Source organism: Haemaphysalis longicornis, unplaced genomic scaffold (genome assembly GCF_048455015.1).
Source record: "Haemaphysalis longicornis isolate Haplotype H1 unplaced genomic scaffold, Haemaphysalis longicornis Haplotype H1 scaffold_10, whole genome shotgun sequence".
NCBI classification, from domain to species: Eukaryota; Metazoa; Arthropoda; class Arachnida; order Ixodida; family Ixodidae; genus Haemaphysalis; species Haemaphysalis longicornis.
Window position 1 is genome coordinate 35,103,725 of NW_027526204.1, and position 26,428 is coordinate 35,130,152.

At 46.8% G+C, this 26,428-nt stretch overlaps 1 long non-coding RNA gene across 1 annotated transcript in view; it reads left to right on the forward strand.

Annotated features, from left to right (window-relative positions):
- The first annotated feature begins 573 nt into the window (after positions 1 to 573).
- Positions 574 to 26,428, forward strand: part of LOC144157698 (uncharacterized) — a 57,568-nt gene continuing 31,713 nt past the window's right edge. The window contains exon 1 of the long non-coding RNA XR_013319830.1: positions 574 to 660. This is a non-coding gene — a long non-coding RNA (uncharacterized LOC144157698). The remainder of the gene's footprint in view (positions 661 to 26,428) is intronic.

A 26,428-nucleotide genomic window follows, 5' to 3' on the forward strand; every position in this document is an offset into this window, starting at 1 on the left:
GACTGTTTTCTGCTGACCCAGTGTCCTGGATTTTTGAACGACGAATGGGGTAATTTTTAATTATACCACAGCATACCCCTGAAAACAATACGACGTGTTCCCATATGTTGAGACACCCCATAATAAAAGATAATTATCAGCCGTCCTGCGGTGACTCTGCTGGGTGTGGATTCAGAGTGGATAGGCCTGTTGAATCAGAGACAAATCATAGCTTCCAATAGGTTACCAATTGTATGTCGCGAAGAAGCAATATTTTTTAGCAGGAATTACATTACAAATATTGATATTAAAATTGCCAGTCCGTCACTCTAGATCGAATGCATGAGCGCTCTGCTTCTACATCACGTTGCAAGCAGATGAAGGAAGGATAGATATCGGTTCTTTTTTGACAAATCAGTTATCTCGTCTCAGCAGAGCATCTTGAAGGAGCCCTTCATCAAGGATATTGTTTGTGTGTTGGCCAGTGTCGTGGATTCTGTGTGCCATTAGCTGCCCAGCAAGTGCAGTAAACATGCCTGAGTTTTTGTTGCACGATAAGCGTAATCTTCAATTCCCAAATTTTCAGGCAGGACGGGCTCAGCCCAGCAGTCAAAGGAGGCATCGTCTTCTGCGGTATCGTTGCTGGATCCTGTATTGTAATTATCTTGATAGCCCTAGGAGGTGAGTAAAGACTCGCTATTTTCGGAGTGCGCACTGTTTGTGTATTGACAAGCATGTGTCTCACGAGAGGTGCTCCGCTCACCTGCCTTGGCCCCTACTTATTGGTTTAGCCACTCAGACAGGCGTGTGTTCTCTGTATCGTATGCAACGGTTAAGACCAGGAGGAATGTATTGAACCATTTTTTTTTAAATTCGCTAGAGGGCAGTAGCGAGATTTTTTTAAGAAACACGAAGCGGCTGGTTATATTTAACGGCAGGTGAGCGCACGTAGTGGCAGAAACCTGAGAGATAGATTAAGCTACGGAGAGGAGACTAGCGGAAGATATTTGCTCGCCTTTAGAACTTGGTGTCGGGAAATCATTCTAGGTAGCGTGGCCTACGTGGCTTTTTTGCTAGAGATTGCCCTAAGGGATAAGAAACATGATTTTAACTCGAGCGCTCAAAGAACCAGGCATAAGATAGTTTTCGTAAGTACAACACTGCACTCGTAACACGGAAGTGTCCAAGAAGAGACTGGTGCTGGGGCCCCCATAACCAGCGCTTCAGATCTTGGGGCCTCCCAAGATGGAGCCGTGTGCCTTGGAGGTGTTGCAATCAGGCGTCTCTAATACCTGGACAAGAGAAAAGCAGGTGTTCAACGTCAGCTCCTGATGCATGAAGCACACAGAAGGATAGGTATCTGCAAATAGGGCGGGGAAACGGGCCGGTCAAGCGTGAGTAACTGCTGGTGATGACGACTTTCCAACCCAAAGCCTCCACAGCACGACTTCTTCCCAATGAGCGAGTCCACTGGGGTGGTCAGTTCCACGCGGTTTAAGTAAAGCACGCGCCGCGCTATGGAGTGTTTGTGTTTCCACCAGCAGTTCTTCTATGCTATGTTCGTTTTTGATCGCGTGAAAAAAAGAATGACTTCCTCCGGAAGGCGCGCAAGGCTAGGCTGTGCACGAGTAACATTAGTTTTTCTGGAAACACCGATGTACCTGTCTTTGTTAACGAGCATCTGACGTTTGAAAACAAGAAGCTTTTTTCCACGGCCCTATCTCTTAAGAAATAGCACCACTGGCAATTCCTATGGACGGACAGCTGTCGCATCAAGGCCCGAAAAACCGAGGACACCAAGGTCTTTTGCATATACACAGAGAGGGACTTGAGGGTTTCCAATTAATCCTCAGTCTTGTATCTTTCTGAGCTACTGCTGGCAAACTGCAACCAATGGCTTTGCTGTCACCCGATGATGCGAAAATCCGCCTTTCTAAAAACAAGCAGTCTTTAATCCATTTTAATGCCTGAAGCCAAAAGAAGAACCTCGACACAATCAATAGTTTCATAGCTTCACTGAACCATTCTTTCTCGTTCATATGCATATCAGAAACTTGGCTTTCTGATTCTGACAGCAATATGCACAGTTTCCCGTCATATCAATTAGAGTATTGTCATCGAGCTTCAGATAGCCATAGAGGAACCGCAGTTTTCATATCGCCCAATATCTCGTACACACGTAGACATGATCTGTCCTTCACTACTAATCATTGCGAACCGGTGTGGATAGAAACGGATAGGTCACTACTTCCCCTTAACAATAAAAAGTTCGTCATTGGTTTCATCTATCGTTCCCCTTCGTCTTCTCTCACTGAATTCCTGCTTAACCTTAATACTATTCTTAACCAGCTAGCATTCGAAAATAAGGACGTTCTGTTAGTTGGTGACATAAACATTAACTTACTTGACACCGAATCTAATTCGTCTACAGCTTACACAGATTGCTTTACTGGGTTGGGATTCGAATCTCTGATACATTCACCCACCAGATGCGTGCGCAATGGTCCTTGCACTTTATTAGACCATGCACTATCTAACCTATCACCCCAACCTTTCCCAGCCGTTCTTGACTCAGATATCACCAATCATTTTCCTATTTTGCTTATTCTTGACGCGGACGTGCCTGAAAAATGCAGTTCTCATTTTACATCCGTATTTGATTCAGTAAAATTTATAGAAGCTATAATGGCGACTGACTGGCGCACCATTAACTCTGTGGATGATGCGGAACTACCACTGCAGCACTTTTCTTCGGCATTTTTAGATAGCGGTGTCATCTAGCACTACTACTGTTAAATGTAAAAAAAGATTCGGTTACACGAGTAATCCTTGGATTACTAATGAATTTTTAGAAAGCATGCGGAAGAAATATATTCTCTACAAGAAAACCAAAAGTCAGCCCTTCAATTCCAATTTAGCTAAGCGATATAAAAAATACTGCTCGCTCCTTAACATTTTTTAAAACAGGAAAAAAACGTTATTATGAGAATGAATTTGCTAAACACGAAAATAACCCCAAAAACAAATGGAATCTATTTAATACCTTCCTTAAAACGACTACCGTTAATGCCTCAATACAAAGAATTACCTACAATGGAACAAACCTTAACAAACAAACCTGACATTGCCGATGCTTTTTGCGATTATTTTTCCTCTGTCTACAACAATACTCTTCAGTCTGTGAATGCGCAACATGGTATGCGCCGTGCTAGCCAATCTTTCTTTTTATTCCCAGTTACGCCAGAAGAAGTCCGGTCTACGCTTGGTACACTAAAAACTGGAGTCCAGGCCTAGACAATATTTCAATTCGTCATTTGATATTAGTTGTCGATTTAATCGTAAATACCCTTACCCATATAATAAATCTTGTATTTAGGTCTGGAACGTTCCCATCTTCTTTAAAAAAAGCAAAAGTGATCCCATTTTGAAAAAAGATGATCGATTACTAACTACCGCCCCATTTGCATTCTCTTCTGTCTGAGCAAATTAATTGAACAGCTGTTTTCCAAACGTCTTAATAGCTACCTAACTAAGTTTAATATACTAAACCCTTGTCAATTCGGTTTCCGGTCTGGACGTTCCACTAACGTAGCTTTGCTTTCGTTCTCTGACTTTATTAAGAAATCAATTGACTCTGGAAACTTCGTGGGGTCAGTTTTTTTAGACTTTACTAAAGCATTTGATACCATTAATCACGAAATCTTGTTTAATAAATTAGAAACGTATGGAATAATTGGACCGGCATTATCACTTTTGAAAAGTTGCTTACTAAACAGAAAATATACTGTATATGTTGCTGATACTTTCTCTGAAATGAGAACAATTAATCAAGGCGTTCCCCAGGGATCAATCTTAGATCCTTTACTTTTTATTATATATATAATGACCTTCCCGATTGCATTAATCCCTCTCATTGTGTTTTGTATGCGGACGATACTACAATATCATTATCTAATAAATAAATAATTTGCCTTACCTCGAACTTGAATGCAGTGCTTAACAACGTTATAAACTGGTGCCGTGACAATTACCAAATAATTAACCCCGAAAAAACTAAGTTTATGGTATTCAGGTCCCATCAGAAAACTACCACTATTTTTCCTGAACTAAAACTCGGGCCTCATTTAATTGCATCATGTGACCGCGTTACATTCCTTGGCATTCATCTCGACCCTAACCTTACATATAAATCGCACTTATCCGATCTTAAGCAAAAACCGCTTTTGGCATACAAGCTTTGATCAAGGCTCGGCGCTTTTTCGCTCATCATGGTTTGTTGTCTTTACATTTTGCTTTTGTTCACAGTCATTTCCAGTCTGGCATTGTTTCATGGGGCAACGCGTACTCTTCTCACGTTTCATCGGTTCAACATATTCAAAATCAGTGTATTCGCATTATAACGTTTAGTTCATGTCGTTCTTCTGCTTCAGGCCTTCTACGTCAGAATAACATATTATCAATTAATGCAGTCTTTCACTACAACCTGGGAATATTTTTCTACAAATTATTGCACTCTTACCATTCTTATGATTTCATTAATCTTGTTAGTTTATGAAGCAAAACCTTCATCAGATTTTCAAGTAATAATAATTTCTTATTACCACCTGTTCGTACTAATCCCGGTAAGAAAACATCTTGTTTCGCAGCTGTAAATTTGTGGAATAGCTTGCCTGTTACGGTTAAATCGTCGTCTTCTATTACATGCTTTAAAAACAATCTTAGAGAGTTTCTTCTAGTTTAATTACAATCCTGCTTTTGTTGGTGATTATGAGTGACATTCCTGTTTGCTTGTGCCGTTATTTCATTTGCGTTACTTCACATTGTATAACTTTTTGTATAAATATTAGGCTTACTGTTGAGTGCATGTTGATTATAGATTAACTTGTCTTTTTACTACGGTCTTTTTTGATGAGATTTCACGCCCATTTGCTGCTTTCACAAATTTGTTTGTGTATTCATAATCGAGGTCGGTTGACTATGGGACCCTCGTCTGTATAATAGTATGTTTGTATTCGTTTTATAAAACAAACTTTCACTTTCACTTTCTTTCACTTTCTATGGTGTATACTTGAAGAAGTGACAGTGGCCGTGGGACGTCTCTGTGGCAGGCGCGATCCGCGGCTTTGTGGGCAGGAAGCATATCCCGGCGAATCCATAAAACGTGGACAGGGCAGGCGCGCATAACTGCTCATATTCGCGTGAATGCGGGTGGCCAGTCTTGTACAATGCGGAACGTGACGTAAATTCCAGATCGCAGACGTTCAGTCAGTACAAAGTTCCAGCCTGTCCCCACTAGTCAATACCGATGCAAGCGCCTGCAGACCATCCCGAATGACAGTCAGGTCTGCTAGCAGGCTTGGGAGTGCACGGAAGGTCTCGTGCGCGCCGCTTTGGTTTACGGCAGAATAAGAAAGACACGTCAAGGCCGTGGTGATGAAGGAGTCGTATGCCCCAGCTTCCACAAAAGCCTGGACAACCAGCAGTTGCGTCGGAGGCGCCCAGTCAGGGGCATGAAGGACGGCGTCTGGGGGCTGGTGAAGGCCAGGAAACGGACTTGTCAGAGGTATGCTGTTCGTCACATGATGGTACAGCCAGGGCGGCCTCACGGCGGGAAGCGCTGGCATTGTATCAGGCGGCGGGCCCATGTACGGGTGAGAGCTACTGCATATGGAACCAGTCAACGTTTTAGCAGTCGTGTGGAACGACGCTGATCTATGAGTTCATCCAACATGTTTAGCTAGGCTTGTGCTTGTAGCTGTGGAATTGGCGTTAGGAGGGTGCGGCCAATAATGATTTACATGGCAGCCCTGTTAATAGTCTCCAGCCGATCCCAGTCCGCTTGCATCTTGTGCTCGAACTATGAATGGTACACGAGCCTTGGCTGTAGTACGGAGCGCATTAGGAGACGGGCAATCGTCCAGCAGGCCCCACCAGACTTCTGAGAGATGCGGCAAACGAAGTGGAGCATTTGGCTTGCTTTCTGTCGAGCTCAGCGGCACTGAGCTGCTTGCCCTCAGGCCGATATCTCCTATCGCACAACCCGAAGATGCACAACAATGAGTATGGAGGACCCATTCAGCCGCAGTGCCATCCGAGATAATGCAAGGAAGCGATGGCCCTAAGCTTTCGCCACGGGAATAGCAGCAGTCTTGTATTGAGAGAGGGTGAGCCCCACATGCACCATTTCTGGCAGTCTCTTAAGGCTTGCTGGAGGCACTCGGCTTGTCGTGATAAGTCTGGATAAACTCTTAATAAAGTAGTATAATCCGCGTACATGAGGAAATACAAGTATTCGTTAGTGAAACATGCCAAGCTAGAGGCAATATAAAATGTTAAAAAGTAGGGGAGAATGAACACCGCCTCTTTAAAATGCCGCGTACTGGTGTAAACGAGACCAAACGTTTGGCATTGATGTGTATAGGAAAAGACTGGTGTCTAAGAAAGTTTCAGAAAAAAATTGCAGGGTTTGTCTTCGGGGCGAACGCAACTTAGCACATTTAATATTGCAGCGTGACAAACATTTTCATACGCCTTGCATATGTCCATACCTAGTAAAGTCCTCACATGTTGAGAACGGCCTCCTACCAACAACTAGGATGACAGGTATACCAAGCCATCCTCGGTTCCAAGATGAGGCCTGAGTCCGAATTGCGCCGGGCGATACCATTGAAAAATTTTAAGACACAACTGAAGACGTGTGGCGAACATTCGATGTAACAGCTTGCACAGCGTAAATGTCAAAGCGATTGTCCGCAATTTGCAAAGTTCGTCCGTCGGTTTCCCGGGTTTTGGGATCGGAACAATAGGCGCTCCGAAGCAAGGATTGAGAGAATTGACCTGATAGCGTCACCTGATGTACAAAGTCCAGAAGCATCGTGAGAGCTGGGTCATAAATATGTATGTATACCTCATAACTAATGCCATCGGGACGGGGAGCCTTCCGCATCATAGCTTGATCGATCGCTGCCAAGAATTCACTCATTGTGAACGGTGACTGAATTCTAGAAATGGCATAATGAGTTTCCGATAAACCACCACTTTTCGGGAGGGGAACAAAAATAGCCTGATCTCTCGCACAGCACGAAAGGCAGAAATCAAGGCAGCGGAAAAATCTGGTGTGAATTCTGTCGAATCCTTGTTTGATGCTAAGCAATCAATAGGTATTGCTTCCGAAGGGCGACTGATACTATGAACCGCAAAGTGCGCCAGACAGACGCCGGAGAAACGCACCAGTCGATGTGGCCATGCCTGGACAGCCATGCCTGGACAGTCCATGACCATGAGAAACGCACCAGTCGATCTGGCGCTGCCTGGACAGCCTTTTTGTCGGCCGTCTAGCGACAGCAGTGCGGTGCTGATACTGGAGTCTGGCAGGTACAGACGAAGGGACACAGGTGGCAAATTATTCAGCTTGCTTACGTTTACACCCGAGCTTCAGGAGCCTTAGATCGGGCCTTGGGCTTGTCTCTTCCACCCACGGGGGCTAGGAGGTGTCCGCGGGTACATGGTGAAGGAGATCACTGGGGTATACTATGGTCACTGAGAGAGAAGCGTTCAGAGTAGATCGAAGGGTATTCCAGTTCACCACTGCGCATAGGTGGCGGAGGCCACCCATGGACTACGTAATGATAACAGTGCGAATGGTGTGGTGACCGCTCCCACAGCAGTCTGCGTTGCGTTGGCAAGAGATCATTTGCGCACCCAGCCACCACGCCAAGTCAGGTGAATATGGCGGTATATCTGGTTGGTTGGGAGAATACGACACCGAAGCGAAGACGAGCAGCCCCCTGCACATGGAAGTGCGATGTCGGGAGATCACGTTACTAATGACTAGATCAGACATGCCTACCACAACAAAATCACACCGGCACCAAGTCAAGAAAAACATGCAAGGTTCTTCCTCCACACTAACGGTAAGGATATCCCGCCATAAATGCCATCTCTGTGAATCGAACGACCAACTCACAGAAGACTCAAACAGAAGAAGACACACAGAAGAAGAACACAGAAGAAGACACAGACGCTCAAATTAAATTAGACGAAAAGAAAGCCAAATTGCGAAATCAGGGTTGTTGCTTTCGCTGCGCCAGGCCCTTCCACTGCACCAAGGATTGCAAGAACGCAAGAAGACTCTCATGTCAGAATTGCAAAGCATTCCACATCACATGTTTGTGCGATCCCAAACGGAAACGACCAACGCCAGAAAAACTGACGCGCGTGTCCACATCGACGGCTGTACCAGAGACGGCCCCGGAGAAGGGTTTTTGGTACACAGTGCCTGGAGACGAAAACTTACCTGACCAATAATATGATCAGAGGCACTGTCAAGCTCGTACGTATCAACTGAAGGACCACTGTTTTGATCACGAATAGGCCTCTTTGGAGGCAGACCAACCACAAGCTACCGACTAAGAATCTTCCGAAGAAAGTCCACGGCTCCTAAAAGTCCTCACCGTAACCGAAGCAAAAGCCGATACGAAAGAAACCGACGAATGTTTTTTCCCGACTTCATCGCCGCAAGCTTCATCGGCTGGGACACTTTGGGAACGTTCGAAGCATGAAGAACACCTTATGGACAGACCATGGAAAGTAGGGCGGCGAAACAAACTCCTGCACACGTTGCGCCCCGCGCACACGACTCCTAGGAAGTCGCCAGTTCTTCTCTACCGTGGAAATTCCAATCAATCACCAAGCCATTTCCAGGTACAAGGTATTAGCCATCTGAAGCCAACCAGAGCCATTATATTGCGGTGGCCCGGAGCCTGTAACAAAATGTGATCTGGTTGTTTGGAAGGCGACGACACCCAAGCGAAGACGTGCAGCCCCCGCACGAGCAGAGGGGCTCGTGACATCTTCTTCATCAAGCGCATAACGCTAGCCGCTCGAACGCCGTCAATAAAGCGTTGTCCACTAACACTCGCCTGCTCGTGGTTTTCAACAAATGCCATTTAGAAGTGTAAAGCTGGTATTGGCGACGTGATCAAAGACCACTCGACCACGCGCAGTTGAAAACGGGTATTTCCTACACAGCGCAGAGCATTGAAGTTCTCCGCCACAAGAATGGAGCATCCAGGGTTGGTTTGCTGTGGTCGTGTAACCCTACCAAGCCGAAGGCGGGGATCACTACCACAATATGGGCAACGGAGGGCGACACCAGAGTAACCGCACAACGCGGAAGCTGCACTTTTACCACCACCACTCTTCCTTCGAGTGTGCACATCCCGAGTTTAGATACACAGTTTTTTTAAGTGGGACGAACAAAGGAAGGAGCAATAAGACCGGTGACAACCTAACGTGCAAAATATTGTCTAGGTGTCTGTAGACATAGGTTCATGGTTCGAATACTGAAGCAATAAAGGTCTTCAGCTACCCAAAATTCTATCTCATAGAAGTAGGTCATCATGGTTGGAGTCCTCTTCATTCAAAAGCAAGATCTGAGTCCGAAACATTCCTTCCATTGCTAGTTCTGGCTAAGCTGTGGTTTGTTCATCTCGCCTTGATTGGCTGGGGTTCATCCTGCGCTTAAAGGTAAAGAACTTTCGTTGGACCACCGACAACCAGCAACCAGCAAATTTTGACAACGCCCTATTGAAATCTACCAGGCTCCTTCCCAGCCAAACGAATAAATAGAGCGGGATTCACAGCGAACGCTAGTTTAGTCAAGGCCTCCCAAACGAGAATTAAGTAACTCAAATGACACACTTACCAATTTTGTGCAGTTTCCGTTATGGGCTGCTTCTAGAGCTTGCCCCTGCTAATCTGAAATAGCTCAGCCGAACTGTCTGTGAAATCAGTCACTAAAATGTTACTGAGGGTGTAAATTTTTTCTCCCTTGTCACTCACTTAAAAAAAGAATCTTGGAGCTTCAGCCAAGACCGGCCCATTTTCGCCGATATATGCTCTAGCTAAGCGAAGAGGAAAGCGTAGGTTTTTGCGATGCAGCGTGAGCACGATACATGGTACAAATGTTAGCGCAGTGCAACGGCCGACTTGTGTAATTTTTATGGGGGAAAACATGAAGTGCCCCATTCTGTGAAAGCGAGTCGGAATTCTTTTTCGCCGGTCAGCAAAATTGCCGCCGGTAGTAAAGAGTGCTTAAATGAAAACAGATGGGTGATCAGAAGGAATTTGATATTGGGTCGGCAAATTAGAAGCCCATCGCGTAAAAAATGTAGCCGTTTCAGACTTTCAAGCGCAACAAAAGTTCATAATCTTTTTTCTGGTATTGCATACGCACCCAGACGATGGGCGAGGAACCGGGAACTTTGAGGTGTGTTGCGCTGGCCCCAAAACATTGACAAAACTATGATATGTAAGTTCTAAATATCTTGAATTGTGCGTTCCGCGTGACAACTGAAAGTGAAGGCACGTGAACAGAACAGATGCAGACTACGCACGCGGAATCAGTATTCAAGGTAAGCTGGTGTGTGTGAAAGTCTGCTTGCAGACGTAATTCGCCGCGAAAAACGAAAATACAAAAGCGGAAAAAGCACATGCAGTGTCGCAGAAAAGAATTCAGTTGAAGAAAGTCATGGTAAATTAGAAATAAAGAAAAGTGAACAAAGCTATGGAGATACAATGTCTAAGCAAAGAGTTTTTAGTAGTATCGCCAGGCTCTCGCATTCAAGGCACAAAAGCAGATTGAGGCACACCAAGGACTTTTTTCTCTAAAGCGCTATTCCATTGATTCCTGCAAGCGGGTTTTCTGCTCACCTAAATGAACGGGTGTTGGTTTTTCTGTCTACACTCTCACATCATACTAGATACAATACAAAATCGAACACAAAAATTTTCACAAAATAGTTGTAAAAAATTATTTTTTATTGACCACCGGTGAACGTTTAGTACCTTCTCAGGAGTGACGAGACCCTCAAATATTATCTCCTTTGCCTGATCTTCTGATGATCACCACATATTAGCGCCTCGTCCGCCAGCCATTAGTTTTCTCTGCAACCAGTTTGGGAGGCACACGCTGGTCCCTTCAGTGTTTGTGTTCTTCGGTCACCTTCTGCCATATTTCTGTACAGCTTCTATTTTTCACAAGCAAATATGTATGAGTTTTAATAAATAAAAAAATAAAACGGCAGGCAGAAACTCCCTAAAATAAGAAACCTATATTGCGCTTGCACTCCTAGGGGCACAAATCTCCTGATTCATCGCAAAAAAGCGCGTGCAGATCCCCGAGTTTGAAACAAATAAGTGACCATATAGACACAATTAACATGACGTTACGCACCACACTTTAATGCTTTAAAAACAAGCAATACTGCAGTTCTAACTACACAGCGTAAATGTCTCAGGAAACAAAAAGCTGCAAATAAAAGTGTGATGGCTTATGCAAACTGGACACAGGCAACGCCAATATCACTGGCAAAAAAAATAAAAGCCGCCTATGGGACTTCCAGTAAAGTGTCCAGTAAAGTAAAGTGTAGTAGTGTGTAAAAGTTCAAGCGTTGGCCAATTAAAATACCCCCGCCAGCGGTCTTAAAATCACATCACTGGCGGGCCGTTGTCACAAAATTTATTCTCGCCAGGGCCGGGACGAAGAAGGAATTTAAAAGTACCTGGTGAAGGATAAAAACTGTCAGCTAACGGTGCCATTTAAAAGAAAGAAGTAATTTCCGACATCTTGTAAATATGCCGGATCATTTGTGCATGAAATTTGATTTCAGGGTTCTAGAAACATGTCGACACGCATTTTCAGGATGACTAAAGCCTTTCAGTGACCCTGAAATATAAGGTATTGATTCCACATTTGGTGACCGAATGGAATGAGGTGTAAAAAATACAATAAAATCTTGACCGAAGACACTCATGAATGGGCCGCGACACATTCAGCCAGACCCCTGCCGCACGCCGTGTCAGAAACAGCCGGTTGGAGGCAATCCGGCGACAAGTGTGGACACATACTGGTAAAGGAAAAATGTTTTTTAAAGAATCAAGAGCAGTTTCGGGGAGGTCACGGCTTCTAAGACACAAGTACGCGCCGCCCTTGCGAGCACACTGAGGGCCCAGGTACAAAGGAACACCATTTAGCGAGTGAGTGAGCGAGTGGAAACACGTTCATTGATTTTGTGGCGCTTTGGCACTGCTATAGATACACGATGTGGTGACTGTTGAATTTGTATAGAAAGTGCGTGTGGTAAGTATGCCTCCACGTAGCACGTCAGCAGGCACCACTGTGATCGCTTGTACTCATGCGCGTTATTTTCCGCGCATCGTCGCCAAGCCAGCCAACAACAACTCGTGTCGCGGAAACTGGACAGAATCAACACCGCGTGACACGTGTTAGTCGCATACCTAGCATAGGTGGCGGGATGTGCCAGCACTGAAGAGACATAGGTCACGGTAGCAGTCGCGCGTCGGTGAGGAATAATAAAGCAGGAGCATCCCCAAAATCGACGTCAGAAAGCCCTAGTAGGGCAAGTTCAGAAAGTGCTTCCGAAAGTCGTTATTTTGTTTTGAAACCTTCAAAACTTAAGGCGAGTTTTTTTTTGGCTGCAAAGTTTTAGAATTACACGCATGTAGAGGGGAGCTCATTAGGGCAGCATTCACTGTTGTGTCAGAATAGGCATGGATGGCTTGCAGTTGAGTATTCAGCTGTGGTCCGAAGTAGCACTAGGATTTTCACCACCACAAGAATCCCGCTAGTGTCGTTGAACCAAGAGTTAGGGTGAGCAATGCTTACATCGGCCGATGGTGGCATGACGGTGTGCACGAAGATGACACGCGTCTGCGAAAATGCCAAATGTATGAAGGGGGAGTGATACCGTGCAGTGAGGCGGCGTTGGTGTTACATGCGAATGGGTAATTGCGCAGCATTTCTGGGTAGAGATAATTTCCACAGAGGTATACTTTCGGGAGCAATATTTGTGCACCACTAGAGTTAAAGCCACGATTGCCAAGAGTGTCAGACGGGGTGTCTTCTACACGACGCCTGATTTGCGTCATCATTTCACACCGGGTAATTTTTTACAATTTGGTAATCAAGCTAACACGCGTTGAAATGGGTGTGCTGGACAAGTTCCATGAGAAGACGTCAAGCTTCATTTTAGGGGCGAAGCTCCTCTTGGTCGACTCAAGTCCCTCGTGTACACTAGTTCTCGAGGCGACCGTTAGAGGCGCAGCTGTGCAATAGTTCCTAGGTCGCCCGCTAGATGGCGCGCCTACTCCTCCATCTCCGCTGCTCCACTGCACACTCGCGCGCGCACTCTACTCATCATGAACACTTTTCAAGCGAAGGCAGCGGCGCGGAGAGCTTGCAACGCGGCTGCAATGCGGAGCCGCCGCCAAGACCCCCTGGTGACAGCTCGCGAGGCAGACGCGGAACGCAAGCGGGGGCAAGAGAACCTCGAATCTGAGCATGCGCGGGAAGCAGGGGTCAGGCACCGAAAACATCGTGCATATAAGTGTATATACAATCACCCCTACAACAACGTGTCGTGTCTTTATATGATCTGTGGCCCGAATGTTTCACGGTTTTTCGTATAAGCTTTGGAGCTTCGCCCCACTGATCACCATTCACTTAGTGGAGATTGCGGGATTTTTTTCAGAATTTTGAGAGCAGGATTTCGCTCGTCATGCAAATGCTAGGGTGATGGGTAGCCTGTGTAGGACGCAAGGTATTAGCAATGCTAGCACAATCTGCGGAATCCGTGTTTTTTTATGGCTAGAACCCGCACCAAGACGCCCAGCTCACCTGCCCTATCAAAAGAGCAGCAGAATTCATTGCGGGGGTTCCTAAAGCGGAAGAACTTTCTGCGGCGCATTGGTTCCTGCGCCAACGTGCACCAACCACCCCGCTTTCTCCTGTTCTAATTGCTACTGGTGCTGGGTGACTGGTAGCTTGCACGGCCACTTAGTTTTTGCAGTTTAGCCTGCAGCCGTTTCTATTCGAGCTTAATATAATGCTATTGCACCGCCAGCTCTGATTCCTCACCCTGACTTCGCTTTTTCACTTAGCATTTTCAACTTGGTCGCTTCTTTCAATTTCTGAAAACAATTAATTACGTCACTGCCGTCTGTCAAGGGCGAGGTTACGCGCAATTGTTTTCTAACCAAGAGGAAGACGCTTGTCATCAACAAACTAAAGTCCATGGCTGCCGTGTTAGCACTCGGCTACCTCCCTGTTCTTGTTGCCATGGCACAAAAACACAAACACACGTGGGTCAATGAAGAATAACCACCCCCGGGAATATTTCTACGAGAGTCATAAGCGCTGGAAATGTAAGATAGGGTAAGCCGAATTGCATAGCCATAGGTATCGTAGTTTGATACGTGCTCGGCCCCGTGCACGGGCGGCCAATCGGTGTGAAGGTTTTTTATGTGTTTATTTGAAGTGCTCAGCTACAGCGCAGGCCCTGCTCGGGGATTGCACTAAGTGCGTGGATAAAAGGCATACAAAAGGACAACAGATAGGAAGGTAAAAAATTCAAAATTGGTAAATATATCACTTGTAGATATATATCCAAATGTGGAAAGTAATCCAAGAAGGCAATGATGTTTTCTGAACAAGCAGAACTCAGAGATTGTGAGTAGAGTGAGTACGCACTAATGAATGCATACAAGTATAAGCTAGGCAGTTCTTTAGGAGCAGAAACACCAGAACGGATGCAAAAGTACAGATGCGACCTCTCCACAACCTGTGCATTCAAAATGTAAATTGTTTTCAAGAAGCGTTTAGAAACAACCATGTCATTGCACAAAAAAATTAATCGACGATAAAAATAGACAGTAAAGACATCTTTGGCTCGGCTAGATGGTTTCAGGCTCAGTGTTCTGTAAAGATGAAAGCAGCCATGCGGTCGAATTGGCCTGCTTACGACTAGTAGGTAAAGAGATGTTACTAGGCAAGAGCCGCAAAAATTTGAATGAATAGAGAGGAAAAGAAAAACAGTTCGCGTCTGGAGTGCCTAAAACTGTAACAGTGAAAGTAATCGCTGCGTTTCGTAGCAGTGAAAAGGCAGTGTTTATTTAAAGGGCGAGCTGTGCCAGTAATTCCGCTGTCACCGCTAGCTACAGCACCAAGAAAAAAACGCTCCTTCCTTTTTCTTTTCGTATTGCCTCTGCTGCGCACTTCAGCATTTTTCACTTTCAATATTGCGTGTGTACCGCTGGGGCTGTATGGCAATGATAATAATGCCGTGGCAATACTCGCCCCTCTTGAAAACGGAATCAATCCGATGCCGGGTCGAACGTCCGTTGGTATTCCAGCCCAACCAGTTTTGAAAGCCAAGTAGCTGAAAAACGCCGTGAAATCGTGCAAGGTGACCATATATATTCAGTCAGGCTGGGTTTGGACTGAGCGGGCGTCGTAAATAAGGGACACACAAGGCGTGGTATTAAGTTGGCGAACAGAGCAGTGTACGAGATCCCCCAGTCCTGCGGTGACCCGTATTTCGGACAAACGGGACGATGTGTGAATGATTATCTTCGTGAGCGTGTTAACACCATCAAATCCGCTACCGGTAGTAATCTTGCCACACATGTTGTTTCATGCCATGGAAACGATCCTTCATGATAGCCCTTGTTTGATCCTTGTCATGGACTTAAGAGCTATGGTGACCAGAGAACTCGCGAGATCGTTGAAGCTTTTTCTATGTACGAGCGGCAGGCGCATGCGTCAGCAAACCGTCTATCGACATGCTGCCCAAGGCGATAGCATTTCTACAATTTTAACTATATCTTGGTTTAGTGTTCTTTCTCGATTTTCTTACATTGCCAGCGTGCAATAAAATTTATTCATTTGTTAGTCAGCACCGCGTTTGTCTTTTTCTCGTCATGTGTGCCGTTAGTTTTGGCTATTTTGTGCATTCAGTATGACAAACTAGCCCGTCTTCACACTCTAGTGTAATATGGCTTCATGCGGCTTACATGTACGATCTCTTTCGTAGGCCGGCGTCTTCGTGAGCATGCTTTTGTGGCCTAGGGTTCTACCTCGTAGTTTACATCAGAGACGTGACGAAGGATTTCATATGGGCCGAAGTATCGGCGGAGAAGCTTTTCCGAAAGCTCACAGCGACTGACGGGTGTCCACACCCACACAAATTATCCAGCAAGACATTCAGCATTGCGTGGTCCCTGTTTGTATGTTTGGGGGTCGATTGTTTGTTGCCTTAGAATTCGGAGTCGGGCAAGCTGACGAGCTTCTTCAGCGCGGTGCGTGAAATCGTCCATGGCATTGCCGGCAGTGTAGCTTTTATCTACATGAAGCATAGCATCCTGTGTCGTGGTCACCGGGCGTCCGTAAACAAGTTGAAAGAGTGTGAGTAGAGCTGTTTCATGCGTAGCAGTATAAGAGAAGGTTGCGTAAGGTAGAATTTCGTCCCAATTTCAGTGTTATAAATCGCGTACATAGACAACTTATCTGTGATAGCCCTGTTGAGGCGCTCCATAAGCCCGTTAGTTTGATGGTGATATGCCGTACAATTACGATTCCCGCTGTTTGATACCCTAAGAACGTTTTCCGTGAAAGAAGCAGTGAATTTGGTGCCCCGATATATAATGACAGCAGTAGGTGCGCCGTGTCGCAGAACGATGTTGTCCTCGAACAAGTTGCCGAAATCTACAGCGGTGCCTTGAGAAAGAACCTTCATTTCAGCATATGTTGTTAACTAGTCAGTGGCTACAACAACCAATTGTTTCGCAGAGATGATGTTCGGAATGGTCAAAGTAGATTTATTTCAATCTGCCTGATGGCGCTTCGGGGTGATCCGCAGAGTGAAGCATTCCGGGTGGTTTTACGGGAGGTGTCTTCCAGCGCTGGCAATCGCAGCAAGTCAGTACGTATTGCCTTACGATTGAAGAACGTTTGGCCAAAAGTACGTCTGACTGATCCGCGCAAATGTGCGACTCAGGCCGAGATGGCTGGATGAAGGCTCATCGTGACCGGCTTGCAGCATTTCCGGCCGTAGCACAGTTGGCACGACAAGGAAAAATTTCTCCTCGCTGTCACAGGTCCGTTTATACAGCAATTTGTTGCGCAGCCAGTAAGCGACTACATTTTTAAGGAAGGGCCGCGGTACGGTGGAGTTCCTTCCACACAGGTGCGCCATGAGTGGCGGTAGCTCGGAGTCCAGCAGTGGATAGTCACCCATGTCGGCTGTTTGAAGCACTCCGCGAAACGGGATGTCCTCCTCACATTCAGGTGAGTCAGACAAAATAGGCGCCCACGATAAAGTTGCTTTGGTGTCTTTTCTTCCCGACTTGAATACGACAGTAATGTCGCACTCTAGGGTCTGTAGGCTCCACCGAACGAGTCGCCCAGATGGGTCCTTAAGGTTGGCCAGCAAGCATCATGAGTGATCGCATACCGCCTGAAACGGGGGCCGTACAGGTAGGGCCGGAAGTTCGTTATGGTCAAAGCTCACCGCTCGGCATTCCTTTTCCTTCGCAGAGTAATTCGTTTCCGCTTTTAAAAGCATGCGACTAGCGTATGCAATAATTTTTCTTGTCCCATGGTGTTATTTCACCAGGATAGCACCAAGTCCAAGATTTCTGACACCAGTTCGGATTTGGGTCTCGCTAGAGTCGTCGAAGTGGGCCAAGATGGGTGCGTTCTGAAGGCGGCTATGCAGCTCAATGAATGCCGCTTGTTTCTCTCCTGTCCAGGTAAATGGCGTGTCATTTTTCCTAAGGCGCGTTAATGGTTCGGACATCTTGAAGAACCCTTCCACAAAAAAATTTCCCCGCATTTCCCCGAGGGGAAGAATGTGAAAGTGCGAATGCACGAGTTGAATTTGCGCGGTTCGGTAATGTTCGCGAAAGAGAGATCACACACACACACACACACAACTACAAAGAAAGAAATAAGCATTTATTCACAGACACCTATTTGTGTTGTCGTTGCACTTGATTGCTAGAGCGGATCTCAGCTTTGAAATGTCGTGTCAGTACTCCTTTAAGCGGGTGCATTAGCCCTTCTCACGCCCGATTCCTGGCCAATCCCCCACGTGGGAGTGTGCCATTCACAGACACCTATTTGTGTTGTCGTTGTACTTGATTGCTAGAGCGGATCTCAGCTTTGAAATTTCGTGTCAGTACTCCTTTAAGCGGGTGCATTAGCCCTTCTCACGCCCGATTCCTGGCCAATCCCCCACGTGGGTATGTGCCATGTCAGCGGCCAGGCAGCGCGCGCCCATCTCCCCCCGTTGCCAAGGAAGACGGGGAGATTCCTGGCCAATCCCCCACGTGGGTATATGCCATCTCCCCCCGTTGCCAAGGAAGACGAGGAGCGCGCGCACCCGCAGCTGTTGCTATGTGGACGGACGGCGGTCAACGGAATTCAGGGTCGCTTATAAAGTGCATTCGCACTTAAAACATCGCTAATACGCGCAAGGGCCTTAGACGCGCCCTATCGCCTTTTTTTCGGTGGGCAGTGGAAAGGAGCGCACATCAGCCGGTTTGTCCGCATCGGGTTCGGCACCTTGAGCACTGACAGCTAGTGCGAGCTGGTAGTGTGATATCGTCGTCAACGATACGCAACGCCTCGTCACGCTCGTCTTCCACATCACTGGCAATAATTCCTTTGGTAGAAAAGCTAATTTTATTTTCCTCTGAGTCGCTGATTGCTCCGCTGCTCAGCTGGAAGTGTATGCCTACTTTAGGTCTCTCGAACACTCTGGAAGCACAATGAATGAAATGACAAAGGTGAAGTTGTGAATCTTGATTTGCGGAGTGCACCAACCGACGGGAGTAATAAAGTAGCCTCTAGCTGTACGAATTTGAAGGCGAGTCCAGGGCCTCAGAACTTTCTTTAAAGCAGAGGCGAGAGCTTGACTTATATGGCCCGCCCCAGTGTCAGCCAAGGCAGTCGTCTCCACACGTACATAACACGATACCGGTTCGACGTAAGAGCGGCTCAGATTAAGCTGACCATTTTCTTGTCGTCGTCATGGTCGTCGCAGTGGAGTATGTTGGCGGTTAGCAACGTCATTGGCCTCACTTCCGGAAGTCTCTGCCTTCAATTTCCCTGGTACTCGCGGATACCAGAGCGACGGTTGGTAAAACCTGGCGTGGCACGTGGACTCAGGAATCTGCGTCAGGTACTAGGAGATGGAGATTCATGGCGTATGGGAGCAAACATGTTCTGACGTATGGCGATATACTCCTCGATCACCCCTGGTCGCTCTCCGTATCTTCGGCGTGGTGAGTTCGACGCAAATCTCCGTATTCCAGCGCGACGGTACGCACAAGTGCGGTAGACGTGCCCTGCTTCCCCACAGTGGAAGCACAGAGGCCTGCAGTAAGGGGTACGCGATACGTCGCTCTTCCGGGGTGTTACAACATCTGGCAGGGCACGTCGCGGAGTCCCAAATATATCTTCGGCTGCTGGGAGACGGGGATTATTGCCAGTAGAGGGCAGTAGGTGGGATTCCTCAAAGTTTCCTCGTCCGAAATATTTGGCTGTTCTTGTCGCACCATGTCTACTCGCTCCGATGTCTTCACATCTTGGCTGAGTTCTTTTCGTACGATTTCGGCGACAGACACCGAAGCAAGTGATAGTTTCCCCTGTTGAAAGTGTTGCAGCTCCTCTGGGATCTCCAACGCGTTTAGGTCTAACGCATGGCACTCCAACGCCTGGAGCGCCTCACGATCTCGCGGAGGCCAGGGATTGCGTGCTGAGCTACGTAGGACACCGTGGCTCCTCCGTGGTAGTACTACCATGCCCTTTGTTGAAGTGCCCTGTCGGTCGCCGTAGCCTCTTACATAATTTCAGAAACGGTTAATCGGGGACTCCGTAGTACGCCGGCGAAGCTCTTTTGCTTGTCTCCAGCAAGGCCTGCAAGTGCCCTTCCGACAGAAACCAGGAGGTTTGTGTGTCCGAGCTGTTCTTCCCATATAAAAAGACCGAATCAGCCCATTCGACAATGCGGCCTGTAAGATTGCAAATTACTTCTTTTTCTTCCAGGTGCGGACATCTAGGGAGGGCGATGAACTCAGCATGAGAGCTTAACACTCAGACATAAAAAATGCCGGCCCTCGAAATACCCTCGTTGAGCTTCGAGGACTTCGACACAAAAACAAACATACGCAAACGTTCATCCTCGCACCTGGACACTGAGTGAGACGTGGTCACAAAGATAAAGGGAAAATTGTTCTCGTTCAGACTTTCAACACACCTTTGTCGGTAGCAGATAAATGAAGTGTTATGTCAAGCGCGGTGAAGGTAAGATGGCTTAGGATAGGTGCCAGGGAAGAGCTGATGCAAACTCAAGGTTTTGTAGGTAAAGCTTCTTCGTGTACGGAATGAACATGAAGTCCAAATAACTCATCAAGGTCTCCAGGATGTTCTCCGGTCTGGCGCTGCACTTACCATAGCATTTGACGCTGCTAATATCGTAGGTGGCATAGCTGGCTGCAGCGAGCAGCACCCCGAGGGGCAAGATGTCGTTAAGTTACTCGGTTTCAATAAAAAAAACATTCAAGGAGACTTGTGGCTTCAAGCCAACGAAGGTTGAAAAGAGATGTCAAAAAATAGTGCCCTTTCACCCTCTGAAGAAGGAGGGCCTGCGAAGTTACAGGTAGTCCACATAATGCGCAAAACGAAACAAGTTTGTTTGTAATTTGCGATGGAGCAAATAACACCTATCCCAATGAGAGTTTGAAGAAGTCAAGATTGATTCTAGTGGAGAAACAGAGAGCTGTTTTCTTCTCTCCCGCATCGTAGGCATCTTACCGTCTGTGTAACACCCCAACGCAATCCGTTCTACCATCCAGGACACCGGAAATCACGCTACCATAACACTCATTGCAAAGCCAAGCAAGCCAATCCCAATAGAAAATCTGAGACCAATACCGCTTACGTCGTGCGCGGGGAAACTCACGGAGCAAGTCGTAAATCGGGCATAGTAGATTACCTCGAGATGAGCGACAAGCTACCACCCAACCAACTGGGCTTCATACGAAGGCTCTCGAGTGAGAACGCACTTCTACAGATTCAACACGGCCTGCTGGACCACCCACCAAAAAAAGAAGTCTGCATTTAGAGCCATTGACCTCCAATAAGCCTTTGATAACGGCTCGCATAAGGCAGTACTCAAAGACCTCTCCACTCTAGGGCTAGGAGCAAGAACATTGGCCAATGTTAAGTGCTTCCTCACACGGTGGACAGCCAGGGTGAAGCTAGAAATCTCCCAAACACATATCTTCTAGCTGCCCGACAAGGGGTCCCCCCCGGCAGCCATACTTTCGCCTTCAGTCTTCAACCCCTGCTTCCGACCGATGGCCAGCGCACCATACAGCATCCCAGGACAATGATCAACGATATACGAAGGCGACATCCCCTCTGGGGCGACCGGGGCAGTGACGCTGACGTCGAAAAAGGTACTAAGTACAGGCGCCGAAATAAACGCGCTACTCGCAAACAGGGCGGGTATTACTTACCCAACAATGAAATCCGAAATAATGATCCTTCATTTCCCCAGGACGAAGCGGCCATCCAACCTCTCATAAAAGGTGACATCGGAGGACAAACATACCACCTGTCTCGAGCCTGAAAATACTAGGAGTACGGACACAGGCCATTAGAGGGACAACCTAGACAGTACGCGTCCTTTGGTCACACACGCTATATTTTCGATGCTGAGAAGAATCACCTCAAGGCAACGTGGCCTCACAGAGGAATAGAGACTAAGGATCGTACCGGTCTTCGTAGTCAGCACATTCAGTTGTCACGCGCCTTACGTGAACTTAACGCAATCGAACAAAGATTCGCTTGACCTTGTACTTCGGAGAGCCCACGGCATGGCCCTGCACAGTCCCCACTCTACTTCAACAACCACACTTTTGAACCTTGGCATACACACCATCGTAGACGAGGTAATCGATGCCCATCGCACGGTAGAGATGCACAGCTTGGCGCAGACGACGACAGACAGCACCATACTGGAACGTATCCAAGTTTAACCGCCCGACACCGACTTCACTATGGCCTGGATACCAAGAAACATCCGAAACCTGAACCAGGTCAAACCCATCCCCAGAAACATGCACGCGACCTTCCACGCCAGAAGAAGAGAGGCACGTGCGCAGTACCACTCGCGGCACTACCTACCAGAGAAACGCACCGTGTATGTAGATGCGGCACGGTACCCCGACAGAGCGGTCGTTGCAATCACAGGCATCGCCTCCGCCACATAAATGCAACCAACAATCAAGGCCTCCATCTGTACGGGAAACCCCACCACTAAAGCAGGAACAGCCCTGGTTCTCCCCATAACAAAGACGCCAACACCGACCATCGTCGTGTTAGACTCACAGCAGGGGCTACGCAACTATGAGAAGTGCCACTGCTAAGCCTCGGCACTAACCATTATCCTAAAAATACCTTCCATCAGCCCGTGGTGCTACTGTGGCAACCGGCTCACACTGGCGTAAGAACCAACGATGCTAATCAGCAGGCCCGAGCATTATTACCCCGGGAGATTACTCCTCTTGGTCTTACGCATGGAGCACTCGAGTACGCATGGAGAACTCGAGGTTACTGGGTACGCCCTCACCACATAGCGAGACATGAATGAGCACTACCGCCTCACCCGCTGAACACTACCCCGGCCCAACGCCAAACTTACTATAGAGGAAGCACAGATGTGGCGGACTGTGCAAACCGACTTCTTCCAACATCGCGCGCAATTACAGAACTCGCTCCCACGTCTCTTCCTCTTCGCGGATGTCCGAGATGCCGCAGCCTCGACAGGTTATACCACTCCTTTTGCGAGTGCCCCTCGGACCTTTACCCCCTTCCCAACCCCACTCCCTGCGAGCATGCCTTGGGGAGGTCTTCCCTCGTGGATCAACGAACCTTGACGCAACGGGCCCCACAGGTCGCATCAGTCATCTGGGCTGAGGCCACCCCCCAACCTGAAACCAGTGACTCACCAATAAAGTGTTTCTCTATATCTCTCCAGCCAGCACAATGGGCATGACGTCAATGAGGGCATGAAAGCTGTATCGCCGCGTAGATGTCTTCTCCCGCCTTCCCTCCACTCCCAACTCGTACCCGATGAAGCGGCAACGAGTTATATACGCGTGCTGAGACGTGAAAGACACCGCCAAAATTGTCGCTCTGAATTGCCTTTAATCTGAGCAAGAAATATTGGTTCACGTTGACGTTGATGCAGTGCATCCAGGGTGCATTCCCAGCTACTCGGCAAGCTGAAACTTGCGCTAGAAGCGGTGGCTACAGCAGCGTCTTGTTGTATTCGCACCCATTCGTGCTTCTTTTCTGGCAGACGCTCATTTGGTTTCCACTCCTTTTACTCCGAGTGAACAAACAGTGTCTCTGCACAGGGAGTTAAGACATGGAGGGAGTGTAGCTTTATACTTGTGGACAAACATGCTGATGCCACCTTCGGTCTTGCGTCGTAGGCTTCTCATTGTCTGTGTCATACTCGAAACCAAAACGAAAATGCACGACCATTGATGACCGCTGGCAGATCGCATTCAGTCACGATGCTTCCACGTTTAAATTTCCCGCCTTCTCAACCCACATGATATCGGTAGCGGCATCAACACTAGCTGTGCATGCACGGCTGCATGCTTCAATGCCCCAATCACTGCGCGCATAAGCAGGAAACCGGTGATAAGCGTAAGCTTAAGTGTAAAATGCACGGCCAAAATGTCATGGGAAAACCCTTTATTGCTGAAAAAGAAATATGGGCTCACGTGGGCTCTCAAAGGAGGAAATTTGCTCCGGTAATTCCCAGTAAGGGCTGTAGAAGTGCAGCTTGCTGGGCCTGTTGGCACGTATCGGCGGAACGGAAACCAGCGAAAAAGGATGCACAACACAAGGACAGACGAGACACCAAAGTGCTGGACTAGCAACTGAAACTTAATAGAAGAAACCGACACACTCCGTGAGCAACCAAGTCAATGCATGTGCCAACCCGTGCGCGTGAAACGAATGAAAACGCTATGGTTACTTAAATACCCCTGCTTTCGTATCAACACCACTCAAGATTGAAGGAAGCCGTTTTCTTTATCGCTGAGGATGTTAGACGGTGCGGTAATGCAGTTGCCTTCCTGCAGTTTTCTTATAATAAACGCCTCCAGTATTTCCCTCTGATTCTTAGTGCTGCCTCTTCCAAGGGTTGTCACACTATCAAACAATTGTTGGCACTTGCGCTGTCGACCGTGAAACGCAAAGTGGCCAGCTCATTGAGAACTAACGCGCAATGCTCCCTCAGCCGATCATTGACCCAGGGGCCGGTTTGACCGAAGTAAACCCGCCCACTCCTCAGTGGAATTTCATACCTGACACTGCGCTCCCACGTAATAAATTTCTTGACAAGGTTTTTCTTACAGGCGGGTTTCTCGTTTCTCACATTTCCAATGCGCGCACACAGTCTCGAGAGTTTACACGGGGCGGGAAAGGCCACTTGAACCCCGAGCTGCGAAGCAATTTTGTTGGTTGTGCGACACCTTATGTATATACGGCAGCACCTCAACCTTTCCTTTTTTCTTGTGTTCGTCTGGCCCCTGTGACCTTGGAATTGGCCTTTTAAGCCTTACGCGTAGGGACTCAGCGATAGCTGCTGGCGCTGCAGTCAGAAAACCCGCTACAGCTAGCCTTTGCGCATGGCGTTCAAGGCTTTCCTGTACTCCGTGGACGCAACTTTCCTCTAACGCGCTGCGGAAATATAGTGTGGCTATGCCTCTTTTTCCTAATTTCGAGTTGGTTGACTCGAACAGGAGCAACGCCTTCCTGGTTCTAGGAAAGTAACTCCACCAAACATGGCCGTCATCTTTAAAAGTTAGTGTTAAATCTAAAAACCTTGAGGTTTTGTTCTCAGCCAGTTTAAAGGTAAAATTAAAAAAAAAACCTGAGCACGACTTAAAATATGTTTCTCTTCAGCCATCTGTTCCGGGTAATCAGCAGGTAAAAGCTTTAAAAAAAATAAAACATCATCAACGTAGCGAAACATGCGCAGCACTTTATCATCATCAGCGGTGACCTCTCGGAGTTTTTTTAATCAAACTTCGACTGAAAAATCTTGCACAGTACAGGAGGCACAGCAGAACCAATGCAGATACCTTTCTTTTTAATTTAGGTGTGGTCTCGAAACTGAACTACTGGTGAAGAGAGATACAATGCCACCAGCTCGAGAAATGCTACGATACTGAAACCACACTAATTCTGAAATTTCACCACGCCCGTGTTTTTAAAGATAAGATAAGAAGTTTATTCGTTCAAATAAAAACATACATGTGCATATCCAGCCAGCATAAGCCCTGAGGCTTGTGTGCTAGGCTTGGCAGTCTCGGTTGAAAGCTGTTAAGCCAAAAGCCAGATAATCTACTGACAAGAAATACAACCTACCTGATAAGCATACAAGTACAACACCGTAGAACCAGAAGACAAAAAACACCACCTAGAACATACGCATGCAAATACAGACTAGAAAGGGAAGTGTTCTTTCTTTCAGAGAACACACAGTCAATAGTAAACTTCAATCTGATGTTATACAGGAGATAACAAATTACTGATATTGAAAGGAGGAATCAATTTTAGAACTAAAGGCCGTACCGTCATCCTACTTTCAAGCTAGTCACACATTCTCTTGGGTATTTTTTTATGTCCGGAAATGACGGGAGGCTATCATCTGTGTGTATTCTATTGAAGAAAAGTGGGGCGTAGTAATCTGGAGCTCTTTTGCCGTAGTTCTTATATATTCTCGGGACATTAAATCTATCAACGTGTCTTAGAGGGCGTGGTTTTTTTTTGGTGTTTTAAAATTGAGAGATAAGTATTTTTAACCAGTGCATCGAACATAAATTGATCTTGCACGGGAAGCAATGTAAAAGGCTTCATAACGGCTGAAATGTCTTCCCCATGTTGGGACGTTCCGTAGGTGAGAATAAAAGCAATTTTACGAATGACTTTGTTAATAGCCTTTAATTTGTATGCAGACGATTGACCGTAAATGGGTATTTCGTATCTTAATATAGATTCCCCTAAACTTTTATAAACCATCTTTCTAACAGAGATGTGAGAACTCTACCTCAAGGTGTACAAGTAAACACCAACCAGCCTTAAAAGTTTAGCAAAATACTCAATATGGGAGCACCAGGATAATGTATCATCAAAGGGTAAACAAAGATATTTCATACTACTTATAAGTTTAAGAGGAGGGCAAGAGCAGAATCGGCATTTGCTATTGTGTAGGTAAACGGGATGTGATGCCGTGATTGTTTTGTGAGGACTGTGAAAACATAAAAAAGTGGTTTTAGAGTTGTTTATAAAAATTGTGTGGCCGGCGTACCAATCTAGCAAAGAAATAATGTCGTTTTGAAAAATGCGTGCACCTTCGTTATACTCTGAGCATGGCAAAGCAAGAGCAGTATCGTCCGCATATAAATACATTGCCGATTTAAGCGTGACACTGATTATATAATTATTGTAGAGGTTAAACAACAACGCCCCAGAACTGAGCGTTGGGGCACTCCGTAT